This window comes from Corvus hawaiiensis, chromosome 5, assembly GCF_020740725.1.
Source record: "Corvus hawaiiensis isolate bCorHaw1 chromosome 5, bCorHaw1.pri.cur, whole genome shotgun sequence".
NCBI classification, from domain to species: Eukaryota; Metazoa; Chordata; class Aves; order Passeriformes; family Corvidae; genus Corvus; species Corvus hawaiiensis.
The window spans coordinates 26640714-26655745 of NC_063217.1; the positions used below are offsets into that span (position 1 = coordinate 26640714).

Below are 15032 nucleotides of genomic sequence, written 5' to 3' on the forward strand. Positions count from 1 at the left end.
AACAGGTTAAAACAGAGCTCTGAGAGCTGTGGTTAGTGATGGCAAAGGCTCAAGCAAAGTAAGTGTTTACCTAAACTAATCAACTGCTGGACACAGGAAATTTGTAAGGGTAAGCACAGGAGGGAAATCCTGTAGTTCTCGCAGCAGTGACCCCAACTCTGCTCCAGGTTCAGGCCCTCTTCCCAAAACAACTGATTCGAGTGCCCTCTCCCCAAGCATCCCTGAATGCAGTTTCCTCTTTCAATGCACCCCTGGTTCTGCTGTGCTTGCCCGTGTTGCCACTGAAGGGAAAGGCTCCACAGCTAAAGCTGCTTTGGTAGGAGGGAGAGGCAGTTGGCAACCTTCTCTTCACATTCCTCTAGACAGCAGGGCACAGTGTGGGTACATGAGCCCAGCACTGGCAGGGAAAGCAGCTGCTTTAGATGTAACTGAATACACAAACAGACACAAGTGTCAGAAAAGGAAGCTCGTTCAGCCTTTGCTTTCAACCCACGCAGGTAGATGCTGCCTGACAGAGCCACACGCTTGTGGCTGTGAAACTGAATTTTGTCTGAATTAGTGAGTTATTTTATCTTATCCTCAAGGCAGTAAATTTATTTGTGTTTGTACTGATACGAAACCTGCAACCCACTGAGTATATGGGTGGATACTAACCAGCTCATGCTGCATCTTCCGTGTACTTTTCACAACAGAAGACTGCAGATCCTGACACAGCATGCTTTGCCACAAGGAGAATCTGTTTGCTATCATTGCACATGTCCTCCGCAGTTTGTAAGACGTGATTTCACTGCGCTGAATCCGTAAGGAACAAGGAGCACTTGCATATCAAATAAGCTTAAGTTTCCTACACTTGAATTTCCATATAGCATATCCTCTAACCCCAGGTCTTCTCACTCACTGTTTCTGGCTAGTGTAAGGGTTAACTCTGAGGGAACAAGAACACTCTCAGATTCATCCTAGCAGAGTTACTTCAGTTTCCAAAAGAGAAATTTGCGGAAGAACCTAGAGCCTGAACCGATCCTTCCATCTGCAATTCCAGGAAGGCAGCATCTATCTAGAGGGTTAGGCTTGGATTCGAATAGAGAATTTGCTGCAGGTGTTAATGATTTAAAAATAGCTTTATTTTTTACATCAGTTCTCTCATTTTTTCTGTTACCTTGTAGCAGGTTGGGTTTTAACCAGGTGGAAACACCAATTTAGTGTAGTGGTTTGGTTCAAACGACTCATTACTGTTTATCCTCTGTGAGATAAGAATTAGGAGAAATGCAAAGCAGGCACCAAACTTGAAAGAATATAAAGTAGTTTATTAACAGACCTAAAAGAAGAAAAAAAAATCATACCACACCTGCAGAACTCTTCTCCTCCCCCCACCTTCCTCCCTCCTCCCACTGACAATGTAAAAAGACAACCCTTGAGATGTTCAGTCTGTTTACCACTTCCATAATAACCTTGTTCAGTCCATTTAGGAAGAGGAGTCTCTCTTGCTCATGCTGTGAAAACATTATCACAACGAGACAGCCGCCCACTTCCAAATACCTTTTTCAGTCCATTTAGGAAGAGGAGTCTCTCTGCTCGCGATGTGAGTCCCTTCCCCTGACTTGCAGCTTTTCCCACAACTGCTTTCAGGGGTCCACTCTTGAAGGTTTTTGGGGTACAATTTTAAGGTTGAGCCATTCAGAAACAAAAGTTCTCGTCACCCATCTCTGGGAGCATTTCATCTCTAAGAACAGAAGCCCTTCTCCTTCCTTGGGAGCAAAGGGTCTTCCTCATCTTCATCTTTAGGACTGTCTCTGGGAGCATCTCTAGGAACTGAGGTTTTCTCCTTTCCCATTTGGAGCACAAGTCCTCATCGCTTCCATCTCTCCCTGTTCAAACTTCTCATGAAATTACAGCTGCGTCAGCATCTGCCTATCTCAGCGCAGGTGCTTTTGCTCACAAGTACAAGTTGAACACTCCACCCCCCATATCTTCATGAAATTACAACGGGATACTCTGATATATCATAGCTTCACAACAGAATTTCAGCTTTAAGCATCTCCTCTCTCTCTTCCCTCAGGTTTTCAGCTCTTCACAGCAAGAAAAGCATTAATCTCACCTCGGCCTTGCAGCTGGAATTTTTCTTATCGCAGTGGAGAGGGGGGAGAGCCGAGCCGCTCCCGCTGCCCACGGCAAGGCAGTGGGGGGGGTTCCACGGCTGGAACAGGTCCATCGGCTCCAGGATGGCCGTGGCCCGGCCCGGCCTGGCCCAAGCAGGGCCTGGCCGGGCCCGCTGGCCCCCACACGGGGCCTGCAGCCACCTGTCCCAGCACTGGAAAGAAGAGAGAGCTGTGGGGGGGAGTTTGTCTATTCTTAAGTGTGAATCACAGAGGCGGTCACAACTTTAAGTGGCATAAAGAATTATCCATATTCAAACTGGCCAGCTGATAGGTTCTGTCAGGTCATAGAGAAAGCTGTAAGAAGAACATCACTTCCAAGACTATGCTTGCTAACCTATGACAACCTGAAAAAACCTTTTCAGATTATTGAAGAGAAATTATGAAGGCCTAAAATGTATAAACTAATCTGCTCACTGTAAGCCTTGTTTGTGTTCCACCAAGGTAGAAATTTTCAGGTCAGAGCACAGCCCCATAGGTGTTAGGAATCTGGTCCAAATCATAATCTAAGCTCATTTTTACTGTCATAAGAGAAAGAAATGTCTGCCCAACAAGTTATCGATCAATTCATTGTCATTTTAAGATGCATAAAGTGTCTGTCAAAGGTGTGGTGAAAAATTCTTCTTCTGTTAAGTGAAATGACACTTCAAATAAAGAGAAAAAATATTTATTAAATGAGGGGGACAATTTAGGTGAGATAGTGAGCAGGGGGAAAAATTAAATCAAGAATCAACAATAAAATATGTCAATAAGCCAGGGTAATTGAATCAGTCGTAAATGTTATTAGACATTTTTCTCCATTCCCAGTATGAAGCAGAGTGAGTGGCTATAACAAAGCTCTGTTTGGAGATACTCTCCAGTTCCATATTTACCATCTGGAAATGGCATGACAGCAACACACTGATGTGCATTTAAACACACACCCACCCACACAGTCAGTGGTCCCAGTTACATAAGAGTATAAAGCAATTAAAGCCTCCTGGAAATGAATGATGTTGTTTATTGCAGCTAATTTCATGCCTCCTTCTTACATGCAGTCCTTCTTACAACCACAGCCTTGGTGTGCCCAGACCCTTCCCTGTGCTGGGAGGAGGCATTTCATGCCATGGCTTCAAGTCCTTTTGGTCCCAACAGTGCAGCCAGAGAATGAACAGGAGCACAGTAATACTTCTCCTGTCTATGCACTCAACTTGTCAAGCATGGAAATAGAGTCAAGGGAAGATGAAACAAATTACACTGATTTCAGATGTTGTCAGTCTTAATTTGTAGACGTAATTTGTGTAATTAAGTCATAGAAGCACTAGGTCTTAGGGGCATCTGATGCCATCAGACTTGCACTGATGAGTTAAAAAATAAGATACTGTTTTTCTGTGTGCATTTCAAATTAAAATTACTTTCAGCTGAAGAAAACTTCATCATTCAAGTCTTATGGGGCTGAAATTTGAAGGCATGGTGGCAGTTAAGAGACTCACAATAGCACACAAATTATAAAAAGGCAGAAACTATGTAATTTTCTGTAAAAATAAAGGTCTGCCATAAACATAAAAACATAAAAAATACTATACTAATTGTTACATTTGATAGGAAAAAATGCTGCACCTTACTGCCCTCTGTACTAGTTTAAGTGTTAATGTTGCAATCAGCAGCACTTAGATTTTTGTTGATAAACCTTCAAAACAGGGAGGTATGTTCATTTTTTGCTTGCAAAGCTAGGTTCCCTGAGTTCAGTTCCTACCTGGACCAAACAGACTGCGTGCAGATGTGCTACCACAAGGAGTTTCTTTAAAATAGCTTGATAATGAATGACTTTGCTAGAAAATAGGGGAAGTTCCTTGTTAGAAGCACACCATTTTTTCTAAGCTTGTTTTCTTTCATGTTACCAAGTACTTCATCATGGATTTTGCTAGGAGTAAGAGTATTCAAAAAATCTTTAAGTCCATCCTTCTGACAGGTTTTGCTCCTTTTCCTGTCAAGACCCTCTGGTTGCTCAGTGACTAGTTTTGAAACACTTTTTAAAATTTTTACCGTCTTCCAGTGTAGTTCACGGGGCCAAAAGCAGCATTTCCAATTAATTAATCTCTGAATGAGAGCAGCTTCCCTGAGGTGGTCTTATGCTGTGATCTAACCCTTAGCTTGTGCTCAGTTCACTTTGCTCAGCAACTAACTGGCTGCAAAATTTTTATCTTGGCTCCAGCCTCTGTCTTCATGTGGAGCTGAAATATAATGCAGTAAAAAAAAAAAAAAAAAAAATCAGATGGGAAATGCTGAGTAATCAACTTGAAACAAGTAGGTTCAATCCCTGTGTTTGACCTGATAAGCAGCGGCTGCAGCCTCCTCCCCTAGGTCCTAAAACACTTCCTTTCTTTTCCATCATTGCTACTACCCCTCTACCATTTCTTTTCTACCATGCCCTGTTTTTTTCTCCCTGTGATGCCCCATGCTCACACAGGGCTTGGCAGCTTGCTTCACTTGCACTCTGGCTGGCTGGCCAATATGCTGAACAGCACAGCGGGTGTCTTAACAGATGTCCACTTTCATATGCTACATATTGTGCATAGCATACCATAATGGATAAGATTTATTAAATGCTTAACTGGAAATCAGGCACTAATCAAATAATCAAGCTCTGCTGCTTAAAGCCATTTCCAGAATGAGTACTCTACTCATATGTCTTGCCAAGGGTTTGACCTGAAATCATTCCACTTACTAAGCTGATCTACTGCCTTAGGCACTCTGAGCCAGTGAAGGGCAAGAAAGCAAGTACCAAAGAGAGACACAGACATCTTTACAGAGGGAAAACCCATGTGCAAGATGTTAATCAAACAGTAGGTGGAAGCTCTGACTCAAAAGACTTTATCAGTTACAAGTCTTAATACTTTGATAAAGGAAACATGTGAGCCAAAAAAAAAGCACATAGGAATGCAGCTGGTATGAAAGAGCAAATTTTTTTCTTCTCCAGTTCCCACTGTCCTGAGTACACAATTGAGAAAGGGTGGTCCTTATTACAACTTACCACCTGTCATAGTCAGATTGAAAGACTGTGTGTCATGGTAGAGGGGGTTGAAGAAGTTGTCTGTAGGAAGTTTTCCACAGCTGGTAATAGAGGAGAGGTAATAGAAGAGAATAAAGGTTTTGGGGGCTGTAGGGAACCTCAAAAACAAGACTGCAGATGAGGATGACGTGCAGCTCTGTTAACAGGATAATTTATATCATAGAGATCACTCTGTATGTATTTAGGACTCTTTAGATGTTACTGACATTTGCTACTGGGATGGTAGGAATTGGCACGAATAGGTATTTGAGTAATTGTAAAATAAATTCACGTACTTCAAAACTATATTGCCTTTCATCCTGCCTCTGACCAAATACTGATAATGAAATAATGCAGTTGTACATATTGGCATAATCCCAGAGAAGCCTGAGAAGGTCACACAGTCCATTTCTTCGAATGTTGCAAGTGTTAGTGGTGCTATAGTAGTACCTGCACAACACATGTGGTTAGTAGAAACTGACAGTGACCGACCGATTCCCTGTAACATCCTGAAGTAACTGATGTAAAACATAACCTCAGTATTAGAAAGTCTTCCCCTTGCCTAATGACATCTACTTGTTGCATTCTAAGCCCGTGCTGTCTTGACTTAGCAGGTCAAAAAGTCAGCAACATTAGTCAAGTCAGCAGTAGCCTTTTATATATTTGGAGACTGATCTATCTTATCCCCTACATGTCTTCTCTGTAGTGTTAAATACAAGATGTTGCAGGTTGTCCTTCTCTTTACACATCCTGCTAGAGCATATCCCACTTTTCCTTCTGCAACAGCTTGCGATTAGTCCACATTCATGTTGTAAGCTACAGATCATTTTGCTCAGAGCTGCTTCTTGCTCCCTGTCCTGTATATATACACTGTATATATACAGGACAGGGATACTGTAAACAGTATTCCTGTTGAGTACGGAACCTGAATGTGTCTTTAACTGAATCACATCACACTTTTTTCAGGCTATTTTTTGAGTTTATCAGTATCTTGACACAAAGACAAGATAAGTAAAGGAAAAGACAGAGCAGAATCTTTTCTGTCATTAGTCACTGCTTTTTCTATTACAGACAGAAATCTAAAAAAAAACCCAACCAACAATTCTTTGTCAATAACATGTTTAAGGCTGAATTCACCACTGTTGTGACAGGCTTGTATCTTGTAATTTCTTTACAGCATTCTTAGAGATAGTGACAACTTCCAGTGACATTTTCTCCCATAGAAAGAATGCTGAAAACTCACAAAGCCAGAATGGGAACTCAGTCCTCTCAGTGTCTCTGATAGTTTACAAGTTAATATCAAGTCACTTAAAGTTACCATGAGGAAGTCATAAGCTACAATATTTTACTACTGCATTTGGTCACTTCAAAACATGAAATTATTCTTTAATATAATCTTTTTTTTTTTGAGATGTGATGTGTGTCAGCTTCTAGGAGCTGTAGAGAAAGCTTGGCTTGTTGAACTACTTGTACTGTAACGAAATCCGAGAGAAATAGTCCAGCTCATAACACATCAAATTGGAGATAACTACTTACTGAAGCAAGAATTGCTGCACTCCCTCTGCTTATGGGAGTAATTTAAAAGGGTAATCCAGGAATCAGTACAGTATTTTTTCTGTGTAATATTTAGGGTAATGTGTCCAACTCCCTTTTTACAGTATTACAGCATACACCTCAAAATACTGCAAAGAGTAAAACATTAAACAAAGATTGGAATTTCCAAATTCCAGCTCCAAATGCCATTGGAAACAATGGTGTACTTGCATTATCTCAAAATAAATGCAATTAGTAAGCAAAGATTAGAAAGAAAAGTTAAGGCCTTAAATCAGTCTCGCTGACTATCTGTAATCCTGTAACATCCAAAATGTCTATCCAGAATCAAATCATCTGTCTGAGAATGTACAGAGGTATAGGAAAGAAGCACTTGTCAAAATTGAGAATATCTCCACTTATTCATTTCATATTTAATACTGAGCCAGAGTAAGGGTTCTTTACCTCAGAAAGAAAAAATTGCAGATCATAGTCTGTTGCAAAAGATGGAGGGCAACTTATAAGCATGGAAATCAACACAGATCATTCTCCATTCTTTTTCTATCTGTACAAGAAAGAAGGAAGGAGGTTGAGCAACATCTCCCACAAATGCTGCCCCATCTCTGAACTCAAGCAACTTATGGTAACTTATGAAAAAAACAAATCCACAGCCCTCGCCTTGCTGTGGGAGCAGGTAGGGCAAGAACAACCTGGACTGGCATGATTTAATACCTGCCAAGGATGCTACTGCTCAGAAGATATATTTTACGGTACTAAGTAGTGCAAAATCTGTGGAGACCAACTGTGGTGTATACATGACATCCATGACAGGATGGATTTATAAAAGACAGCTCTGAGAAGTTGCTAGGTAACGGTGTCTTGTCCTCACAACTGCCGAGTGCTGATCATCTGTTCTCATGATGCTCTGCTGCATCCTCTTGTCCCTGCTCAAAATTTGTGTGTATACAGATTTTTAAATTAAAGGTAGATCTGAGATGATTCCTCTAATTTATAAAATGTTTCCTTTGCCAACCTTCTAAAAGTCTGCCTAATTCAACACTCTTACACCAAACACAGCTCTTCATAATTCTGGGAAATTACTGCCTGGTCCTGAATGCTTGCTCACTCTTCCTGAAAGATCAGTAAGGAAATTTTACATTAGAAAGCTCCCCCCTCTGCCTGATTTTATTAAGAGAATATATGACATACAGTATTGCATTCAAAGTATACATTCAGTATGGTGTCAATTAAAAAAAAAGTGTTCCAGCAACAGATACAGAAAAGTAACTTTTGAAGTTTAAGGACATCTTGAGAAAAGACTAGCTCTGCACCAGGACTCTCAGAAGACCTGAAACAGCCTAGGGGAGCAAAGATGTTAGCACCAAAACAAATCAACTAAAAGGCAAGTTCCCCACAGCCCATTGTAAATAATAAAACACAATCTGCTGCAGATATAACATCACTGGCATTTGTATGATTGAATGTGACAGCCAAGGATCTCTGACACTGACAATGGCTTTGCTCGGGCTTTGTTTTTTTCCAAGCATGTTAATATGGCTTAGCCATTCCCTTGTTTCATTTCATTGTGGCATTTTGTCCTTTCTGTTGTTTTTTAAAAAGGGAGTTAGCAATACATTATAGATCATTGTCATCCTGAGTTAGAAATTGAAAGCTAAGAAGTCACTATCTGAGAGTGAGCTGGTACAGCAGTTCCCTGGGGCCTTGGGTCCAAGGTGAGCACAAGGCCTCTAAAGGAACAGCTTAGCTGCCCCATCTATTCACTGTGATGCTTTACCCCCCAGCAGTGCAGGCAAAAGGCATGAAAACCTGGCTGCAAGAGCCCAGGGGAAAGAAACAAACTCAGGTTACTATGCAGAAAGCTTTCAGAGGCCATGGATCTTTGGTCAGATCCATTATAGCAGGAGCTGTAACTCCAACTGATGCTTCAAGTGATCCCAAACTGCCCAACAGTGGTGTCCTGCTTCTGGCAGTTTCGATCAGTTCCAGTCAGGAGAAGAGTTATTAGCTTAATAAATTCTGTTCAGCCAGAAGCCAAATATTCTCAAAAACAGCTTTTTGGAAGTAATCATCATATTCTTCTGCTGGATTTCTTATTTTAGTGTATTGCCCTAAGCATTCTCTGTACTATCTAGAAGTAATGGCTCCATGTTAAAGACTCTCTAAAGGCGAACAAGAGTTTTTAAGGTTGCCTTACACCCTTTCCAACAAGTGCCACAATTGAAGTGCATCTGAAACCTCCCTCGCTTGTTTTATAGACACTCTTCCCAAGTAGGCCAAGAACTGCTTTTTCACCAAGATTAAAGCTTCACAGTCATTAGGTGCTGTGACTTCAGGCTAGGCTGTACAGTACACCCTTGGCAGCAGCCCTCCTCCACCCAGGATACAGAGTGTGCCTCTGAAGGCAGAGCCTCACGACTCTGCCAGGATTATCCTGCTTGAATAATTCATCGAATCCTACTGCCAGTGGTGTTAGCTGTTTGGGGACCAAGTTCATTAAAATTTCTTCGTAACACAGGCACTTAGTATATGAAGTAAAAGGCAACAGCACATCTGACCACTAATAAACCATAAAATTTTCCTTGAAATTTTTGTTACGTTCAACTTCTTCAGGCACAAAATAGATGTTGGTGCTGATTTCAGCCCCTTACCCCCTGCAACTTCCCTTTTGAGTGCACAGTGAAGCTAATTTCAGCATCTTTCCCAGCACATAATACTTTCAGAAATAGTCTCTTTTCCCTGGCATCTTTCCCGGTCTTCAGAGTACACCTGAGTTTTCAACTTACTAAATGTTGCTTCCTTAGATGTTGCATCTTTTATAACCAGTCGCACATGCCTTCACCTGCAACACATTCCCCCATTCCCGTGTGCAGCACCTTGGTCAGCTGCCTACAGGCACACCAAACACACCTTTACCTCGAGGAAACACAGCATATTTTAAAAGCTGTTGTTACATAGTTTAGAAATGTCCTGTCCCCTGTGTATGTTTGAATCTGTTCCTTCTACCTACAAAAGCTTCTGTTGCAAAAAACTCAACAGATTTCTTTTTTTAATCTGAAGCTTTGGTAGGAGTAGTATTGGACACAAAAGGAAGAGTTCAAAGAAAACAGAGACTTCTCTTACACGTATCACAGCTGTAGATTTCCTCTGATTCTCTCTGCTGCTGTAGTGCTCTTTTTTTCATTAGTGTATTACATGGTCTGCCATCAGCTTCCAGTCTTGGGTTAGGTTCAGCTGTGAGCTATTTGGAACACCAGTCTTGAAATAATTTGTTTGTAACCAGAGATTTCACTTATCACAGCTGCACACTGTACTATCCAAGTCCCCATTTTTCTTTTGTAATTAATTTTGCAGACATCTCAAATCCTAAATCCCTAATTTCTTACTGTTGGCTAAATGTTAGACATTAAAATCTTCTTCAGTGACTGCTACTGGCTTCTCAAAACATCCCTCTTCATAACATAACAAATGATTAAGGAACATCATTTTGATACTTGTTACCTGATTAGCACTAGATTTATTCTTCCTTGTAGTCATTTCAATGCCAAACTAGTCAGTACAGTTCTTCACTGCCACAGATCTTTACCCATTTACCTTGCTAGAAAACACCATAAAAACAACACAATATGAAACAGGTGCAGTGTGTATGAATCTATTCCACGTGAAAAAAAATCCAGTGATTTCATTATTTTCAAACTGGTTTGAAATAAATCTGATGTCTACAATTTTACAGTAAATAGAAAATTATAATTAAGCTCCCTTTCAGGAGGAGTGAGTTTAAGTTCATATCATACTTCTGTTGGGAGCTGCTTGTCTCTATATCAGATCCACTTCAGAATGGATCACCTAAAGGCTTCCTTGACATGTACATGAATGCTTGTTTTTTAACTGCCTGTGTTGTATGGCACAACAACATCATTTTCAGCCGACATCAACATCAGAAACAAAATGACAATGCAGATTACCGTCATTCTGCCTGAGCCACAGAAATTACATACAGAGGTCAAAGCAAAATATCTGGGACTCCAAGAACTGTTTTAGGTAGTTGAGTTCACCACATGCCCAGTGTGCCCCTTCAGTGAATGTCTCTGCCGTAGAACTTTTGAGCTAAAGTGTTCGTAAAGTGCAAAAGTGGGAAGCAGGAGACAAGTCAGGTACCCAGAAATTTCACTGAGAAGTTAAACAAACAAAACACTTGCAAAAAAAGGTTTACAAAATTTTCCATTTTTTTCTAAAGAATGGATGCCTGAAAAATTACCTTGCTTGTAATAGATACCTGTTAATACCATATGTCAGCTCAAAGTCCCCAGAGCACATTGCATTCTTGTTCATTTGCCTGTACTTCTCACTTCCTAGCTTGCTGTGACAGGAAGTGAAAAGGTACATTACTGTTCATGAGATGTTTCTACTTTATCCCCTCTCTTTAAAACTGGTTGTTAGTTCATCCATTAACACTAATTGCAGCAGCAGAGGTATCAGATGTGGAAAGCCAATTCTCTCACAAAACATTTAGAACTTCATAGAGTAATAAGGCAGAAAGCAGCTAATGCAGCATGCAATGGGCTAGCAGAATGTGTGGAGCACTACAGCTTAGATAAACCCATTTGAGTCTAATTCACCTTTTGGGTGATCTCAGTAAACATTTCCATCTACTCAACAAACATGTATTGGTGAAGGGTGATTGCATTAGTCAGAAAAGCCAAATTCTCCTCAGTAGACATTGTGGCTGCATAAACATCCACGATTTAAACCATCTAAGAACTGCAAGCTTATCAATAAACTCTACATTAATAAAAATCACAGAATTTTTGAGGTTGGAAGGCCCCCCTAGAGGTAATCTGGTCCAACCCCTCTGCTCAAGCAGGGCCACTCTAAGTGTGTTGTGCAGGATCATTCCCCGATACCTTTTGAATCTCTCCAAGAGATGAGACTCCATGACCTCTCTTGGTAACCTCTACCAGTGCTCCGTCACCCCTCACAGTGAAAACCGCGTTTCCTGAAATTCAGGAGAAACTTCCTGTGTGTCAGTTTGTGCCTGCTCATTATTGTCCTGTCACTGGGCACCACTGGAAATAGCCTGGCTCTGTTCTCTTTGCACACTCCCTTCAGGCATTTATAGACATGAGTGTAATTGCCCCTGAGCCTTCTCTTCTCCGGGCTAAACCGTCCCACCTCGCACAGCCTTTCCTCATAGGAGAGGTGCTCCTGTCCCTTAAATGCCTTTTTGGCCCTCTAACTGAACTTTCTCCAGTAGTTCCATGTGTGTGTTGTTCTAAGGAACCCAGAAGTGGACACAGTATCCAGCTTTGGTCTTGCCAGGGCTGCGTGGAGGGGAATGAATGATCACCTTCACTGACCTGCTGGCAACATGTCTGACAAACACAGCCCAAGGTAACATTAACCTTCTTTGCAACAAGGGCACGTTTCTGGCTCATGTTCAGGTTGCTTTCCAGGTGAGTGTCCACCAGTATATACCAGTGAATGTTGTTGTTCCTCCCCAGAGGCAGAAATTTACATTTCTTCAAATATGTGTATATATGTGTGTGTGTGTGTGTGTGTGTGTGTGTGTGTGTGTGTGTGTGTGTAGATACATATATTTCTCTCTGTATCAAGGAATTGCAAATTTCTTAACCAAATGTTAATTTTCTCCTGTAGTGTAGCTGCAGGGAGTGTTTCAAGTAATAAATACTAATTGAGTTGAGAGTAGCTGCTATACCCAAACTACTTGAAAGGATGAAAAGCAATTTCCCTCCTAAGCATTCAAAAAATCGCTTGGGATTGCAAGCCTACCAAAATTTCAAGCAGAACTGTACTAAAAGCCTTCAGAGGAGGCACATGCTTGCAGTTCCCCAGGCAATGACAAATACACTTTGCCTTGGTTCTGAATCAAAAAAAGGTCTCAAAAAATATACTCAGTAAAAAGACACTATTTCTAGTGCCAGAGCTATAGCTTTCCAAAGGATTCAGCTGCTATAATCATAGTAGGTGGTAGGTTAACAGGATGCCTTCAGTAGCTGAGTTCCAGACCCTCTTTCTAGGCTGAAGACACTATGCTGTCTTTTGTTTTGTCTCCAGTTCCCAAAGCCTACGCATTCCCACTTTAAACAAGTCTTGCAAAGTTAGCAGCAGAGGAAACATTTTAGTGATTTATTTTTCATTCCTATTCCTTTCTGCTTTTCAAATTACTCCTGTAGTGAAAGGTAAAAGTGCTACAGTCCTTTAATGAGTGTAATCAATTAAGTCTCAGAACATCCCTGTGAAATAGCCAAGATGTATTATTTTACAGGTGAGTGAGCTAAGGCACAGAGAAGTTGGGGACCGTGAAAAAACAAAAAAAATACTCAGTGCAAACTCACCACAATTATTCTTGCACAAATGCTGTTAAGTTTACATTACTTAATACTAGCAACTTACTAATTTGCAAGAAGACATTCAGAATTGTTTGTTAATTGTGAATTGGGACATGTTTTGAATAGTCTGTTAAGCTCTTATTTTTCTACTTCCTTCCAAGTTTAGCATATGGCTTGAAAGTCTGTATTTTCAGCGTCTGAAGACACCACACAGAGATGACTTACGAAGGTCATTAAAAAATAAAAATAATAAATTTCTGAAACTAGTTATGGTAGAGGATGATGGATTAATCAGCCTTACCTGTCAGTTGTACAGTAGATTGGAGCATTATCATGACATATTTTAGCAGCAATAAATCTATACTATGTCTAGTTTTACAATGGCTTATAAAACAAGCCACTGAATGTTGTAAATAGGTAAAGTAGTAAATATTGGCTAAATAGCACATATAAATTAGAACAATAAAGCATGGCATGGTGGATATAGCTGCCAATAAACCGTATTTTTAAAATTCCAACAGCATTCTAGGGCTAGAATGATTTTCATTTCTCCTTGTTTCCAAATTCTTCTTAGTTACATCTTCAGATAAGTGGTCTGATTTTTTAAAAACTGCTAGAACCCACAGACCTGCTCTTTGGATGTATTTCAGCATGTGGCACATATCTGGGGTTTGTGCCTGGCTTTTGAAGTCCTGGGTGTAGTTGTAGAATGTAACTTAAGACCTATTAATAGTCATGGGAATTAAGGCAGAAATAGTTGACACCTTGGTAAAAGTTGGCATAAAGCGCCATAGTATGTAAAAGAAAAGACACTTAAAAAAAATCTCAATCAGGACATTCTTCAGGGATTGTTTTTTGACTTTTCCCTTTCCAAACTACAGAAGCCTTGAAGAGTTTGTCCCAAAAAGGACTGTTAGCATCACATGTCATATTCCCAAAGTGATTGCCCAAGGAGGTTTTGGCTCAGAAAGCTGTCCTCTGGAGAAAGAAATAATATCCTTAGTATAACGGGGCTGGCAGTCTAAACTAAAATGCTAATCAAAGGACTTACAACGTCATATTCTGTAAAACAGACAAATTAATAGCATTCATTCACATGTGTGCCAATTTAATTCTTGTGTCTAGTTTTCTTTTTTTTAAATTATTTTCCCACTTGCATAGCACAATATTTATGAACCCATTTTGAAGATGTTTATCACAAGGTTTTGACTCAAATCTCTGTGGGTAGCTCTTTAGCACAGAGCAGAATTCATTTACAGAGCAGTTGTTTCAACGTCTGCAACCACTTCAGCAGGACAGGTGACCTATTTTATATATGGTTTTTGTAAAAGTCTTACAGCACCATGTAGTCCTTCAGACTTTGTGACCTGGTTCTAAAGATCATCCTTTCTAAACTCCTTTGTTGTGTACTTGTTTATTCAAGGGTTGAAGTTTATACTTTCAAGGAGAAACTACTCAGAGTTTAGTCAGCACAGGACTTAGTTAACCCAACACTTAGTTAAGAGAAACAGGCCCTAAGTCAATTAACACTCATTGAAACCTCAGTAATGAAGTACTTGACGTGTCTGATTTTCCTTCTGGGAGGCACGTGTTCATGAAGTGACGTGTGCACTCACAATGAAGTGAACTCTGTGCTAACACAAGGTTCTGATTCTCCTACATCTTGGTTTCCCACAAAGGACCAGTACCTGTCACTGCTGCAGGCATGTGGAAGGAAAGAAGGCACAAAACATCTTTCCAGATCTTGTCCATATTATAACTTACTTTCTCCTTCCATACTAGTCCTCGGACCAGAACCTACATGTAGTGCTAATTTGATGAATCTCATACAGATGTGGTAATAAGCATTATTCTCAAACAGAGCTTCTTTTTACTTGTCTGTGTACATGGATAATGCATCTCAGATGGCTACATAACTCTTTCCTAATTCAAGCCTCTTTCCCTCACCTA

At 40.4% G+C, this 15032-nt stretch overlaps 1 protein-coding gene across 5 annotated transcripts in view; it reads left to right on the plus strand.

Annotated features, from left to right (window-relative positions):
* The window catches only part of GABRB1 (gamma-aminobutyric acid type A receptor subunit beta1), a 127082-nt gene that overhangs the window by 23948 nt on the left and 88102 nt on the right, over nt 1-15032 (plus strand). The gene's annotated exons all lie outside the window — the stretch shown is intronic.